At 34.9% G+C, this 4,711-nt stretch overlaps 1 pseudogene; it reads right to left on the bottom strand.

Moving 5' to 3' along the window:
• Positions 1-3,044: 3,044 nt before the first annotated feature.
• Positions 3,045-3,163, bottom strand: LOC111741998 (annotated as a pseudogene).
• Between the last annotated feature and the right edge of the window lie 1,548 nt (positions 3,164-4,711).

Below are 4,711 nucleotides of genomic sequence, written 5' to 3'. Positions count from 1 at the left end.
GGAGTAAAGAGATCAGAGTTCTCTTCTCGCTTACAGTGGAATACTTTTCTTCTGTATTTTGTAGGTGGAGTGTTAAAGCCAAGTGTGTGTTCTGCTTAGGAAGCCCTCTGCTTGGAAAAGTCAAGCACAGATCTACGATAGGGCCAGGAATAAGGAGATAAGAGATGAACTGTACGGTTGACCTGGTCTAGGATGTAAGAATGAGAGTCGCTTTGAAGAAGAAGAGAGTAGACAGGATTGTGCATAGAAGTCTCAGAAAGGAATTAAGAATGTGCATAAAAGTGGTATCTTTGACATTCTATTTCTTGAGAATTTTTAGCATAGTCTTCAGGAGACATGTATCCCAGAGACTAATCTTGGAGAAGAATGAATTTCTGGCTAATGACCAACAAAGTAGTTGTTTTTTCTCCCGAAATATCCAAAATAATTTAACATTTTAAATGAAAATATTTGATATATATATGTTGGTTTTTGTTCTATTTGCTTTGTTTTGTTTTAGAAATGGCACCAAGTTATAAAATAGTGCAAAATCTACATACTAAGAGACTCGCAGGCAAAGATACTGAGTTTTAGGTAGATTACAACCTGACCCAAATCGTACAACCCTTAGTGACAGAGCCTGGACTGAACTCAGGTTTCCCAGCTGACTGCTTTTCTCAGGACGCCATGTTGAAAAGTAGTAGGTGGTGTTCTGTGTTATGAAGTGCAGAAAAAACTTAGAGAAAAATAATCCAAACAATATCTACATAACAATAAACATTAAATAAACATTAAATTTTCAAAAGGAATCTTTTACAAGTGCTGGTGACATCTGAAGAGTGGTCACTCATAATTTGCTTTCTGATGGATCTATCTTTGCAGGCCGTGGAAGAAGATGATGGGAAGATTTCTATATGAACAGGTTCAGTGGATTGGGCTCTCTGCCTGTCTTTTCATCATGCTAAAGCTTCCCTCCTTTTCTGTCTGGAAGCTACACATCAAAAGTATAGCTCTGAATCATTCTAATAAGAAAGTATTTTCCTATTTTTCAATCAGTTCATTGGCTTGATGATATTTTTTAAAATGTACCTATTGTGAGTGGCACCATTTCTTTAATTGGATATTTTTGCAATATCTGAAAAAATGTAAAATTAAAGGTATTTACATATTTTAAATATGCACGGCAAGTTTTTATAAAAATCTAATATTTATTTAGATAGGTAGAAATAGGTAAATATGTGAGGAAAGAATGTGAACCACAAACTCATTGACAAATCATGGAAAATGATTGTTTCACATTAGTGTACATTATCTAGAATATGATTTTTTATTTCTTAGAGCATAATAATATGTAAATATAGAGGAACAGTGAAAAAAAGCAAAATATTGGATACTCTGTAAATGAAATTTTCATAATCTATAATGACAAATACAATAATATTTGCTGAGACTAGATCACTAGCATTTCTTTAAGTCTCTAACAGAGTATCTTCTTTTAGTGGGAAATAAGTGCTTTACAATATGTCACTGCATTTATTATTATGCTGGTTTATTTTCCCCCTAGTACTTTTACATGGTGTTTGAATTTCATCTTGCATTTAGTAATGTATTCAAAACATTCTTAGGCTATTTTCAATTTTTTACTCAATCTGATTTTTCTGGATGTAGTGTTTGTTGACAAAGGCAGGGAAACATTTCATATCAACCAACTGTAGCTTTGTCAAAGTCAAACATAATTATTCCTCCAATACTCTTCCTCACACTGCACAGAAAGGCATTTTTAAGGGGCCCAGGTAACTGATGTCTCTAATCATGGACAATGCTTTTTGTTTACAAAGGATCACATCCTCTAATATCTGCCAACTTGGTCTTGACCACTTGGCTAACTTTCAGCTAGGCTCTTTCAAAAATCCTTGACTTTCATATTCTTTTTTCATGATATCTTATCCAAATTTTCCAATGTCCAACCTAAGGTAGATCATAAATGTACCTATTTATGTATAATGTGTAATTTTTTGATTCCTACTCCCAATCTTCCAAGCAGAAATATAGTCATGAAACTGGCTTACTTGAGCCCAGTTTTACTTTATTTTATTTTGGTCTAGTTAAGTCCATTTTTATTTTCCTTACTAAGTATGGTCAATTCTAGAGAAATCAAAATGAAACTGTAATGTATTGTTTCTATCATTTGACTGGCATTGGGTTAATATTTAACATATTTTCGAACAATTCTATCTGCATGATAGCTATAAGATTCACCTCCTTATCTTCTTTTCCACTGCCTCCACTCAATTAAAGACCCCAATTAGACTTCTGGTCAAGATAGAAGAGCAGGCAAATACTGTGCTACCCGAAGGCTAGCTGAATAGAAGTCCTATAACTAAGGATATAAAAAAGCAGCCACAAAAGAACTGGTAAGATGGGTGAAGACACATATAACTACTCTTGACAAATAAGAGCAATGTTTCTCTCTGGTACAGTACTTGGTTCTGGGATACCCTTGTGACTCAGGCCAGGCTCATGAAGCCCCACTTTAGACTTTTACTAGAGCAAATAATTGAGAAAGAGAATTGCTCTTTCTCTGGGAAGAAGAGCTTGACTAAAACTGAAATCAGTGCGGTTAGGAGAAAAGTAATCTATAAAAGGATGATGGTGACTTGGTTTTGATGGGTGAAAGGAGATAGAGAGGAGTGGGTATTGTAAATGTATCTTCGAAATGGATTTGACTGGCCTTCCTAATGGGATAGATGGAAATAATGAAGAAGAAATTCTTCAACTTATTCTTCATGAGGAAGAGTGAATAGATGGTGCTGCCAAATAATGTGAGGAAAAGACAGAGAAACTGGGATTGATGAATAAGGAAATGATTAAATCTGTTCTTGAACTTGTTAAATTTGAGACACCCTTGGCGCTTTTGAGTAGATATGTCAGGAAGACAATTGAATATATGAGTATGAATCTTACAGAGATTCAAAATATAAACATAAATGTAAATACCCTTGTTTGACCTCACGGATTGCAAGGACCTTGTCAGCTTACAATCCCTTATTTTTTTTTATTTTTTACTCCTACAGCACCTGGTCTTCCTGGGTGGTCTCCCAACCAAGTACTAACCAGGCCCGACCCTGCTTAGCTTTGGAGATCAGACAGGATTGGGCTTGTTCAGGGTGGCATGGCTGTAGACACAAATATTAATATATTGAAATGAGAACAGTTAAGGAGTGAGTGCAAAGAACTTAACAGGGCCCAGATCAAGTCTTAAGGAACTCTAACAAAGCACACTGAGAAGGGGCAGAGTGTAAGACAAAGAATAGGAACTATCGATATTCATTAGAATCCTTTTATAAACTGTGAATCACGAAACAAGAATCTTAGCAGATACTTAAGTTACAAATGCTTAATATGGTTTTTGCTACAAAAAAAAAAAAGACACTTGCAAGCCCTAGGTCTATCAAAGCAAATGGCTCTGTGAAGGTACTTGATTATTTTCAGAAGGTTGTACTTTCTGAAACGTCTATTCGTTTGCACAGAGGAAAGGTTTACAGCTGATCATTTGCTCCCAGAAAAAAAATAATAAATGCTGCAGATTCTGAATTCTTCATGAAGCTACTGTATCTTACAATTCTGAAACTAATTTCAGTTAATTTTGAGGGCTATAAGAGAAAGTCAAGGAGGGCTGATATAGGGCTGATATAGTGAGGAGAACTTCAGTAAGTTGCCGTGCTTCTCTGCCTCTTCTCAAGTGCATCACTTTGGATGAACCAGATATTCTGCCTCACTGAGGACTTAATACAAAGAACAAAATGTGTGAAGCTTCACTGAAATTGTTCTAAATTTAGGTAGAATAAAATTATTTATACTAATGCACAATAAAACCATTAATTGGTGCTTAGTGACTCATCACGATTTCATTTTTTGTATCATAAGAAAGACAAATTCAAAATGGTAAATTGAATCAAGCTGTAGGCTCTTAAAAGCAATATGATATGTTTATAAGGCAAAGTCCACATATTAGACTGAGGATAATAATCCTTAAAATTATGTAAATCCCTTAAATTGAAAGGAATAGAGGATCTTCTCCATTTAACAAATGGTGACAATCTAGACACTGTAGATTCTAGGGTAAACGATAGATAATTATACTATACATAAATTAATTACTAAAACAATCCTATGAGGTAGATACTTTTATCTATATTTTATAGATGCGAAACTGAGGCGTAGAGAAGTTAAGAACTTTCTCAAGGTCACAGAAGTACAGAGAGATGAAGCCAGCAATGGAATTTGTGGAGACTGATTGCAGGGGTGGCGCTTTTTCGTAGCTCATAGGTTAGAAGTGGGGCTTGAGTTTTCACTGTTACCTTGCTCCATAAAAGCTCTTCCAGCCATTTTTTAAAACTCTTGTTTCTTAGTCTTGTCATTTACTGACTTTCTGGCTACTTCATCTCATTCATTAAAGATTTTGATATCAGAATATTTCTTTCCTTCTTGATTCATGCCATCACCTCGGGAAATTCAATGTTCACTTGGACAACCCATTCAATATCATATTTTAATGATTTCCTGACTTTCTTATCATTCATAGTATATTTCACATCATCTCCACCAAAGCTTTTAACTAATCACCAAAAACATTTGAACTCTCAAAATCGCCAACATTGCACTCTTATGAAAATTCTCATTTGCCTATTAAGGAAACTCAGCTCTCACTGTTCTTCATCTTTCTTTGATC

The sequence above is a fragment of the Pteropus vampyrus genome, unplaced genomic scaffold (assembly GCF_000151845.1).
Source record: "Pteropus vampyrus isolate Shadow unplaced genomic scaffold, Pvam_2.0 Scaffold84, whole genome shotgun sequence".
In the NCBI taxonomy this organism is placed as follows: Eukaryota; Metazoa; Chordata; class Mammalia; order Chiroptera; family Pteropodidae; genus Pteropus; species Pteropus vampyrus.
This window is presented reverse-complemented; position numbering and strand designations above follow the sequence as displayed.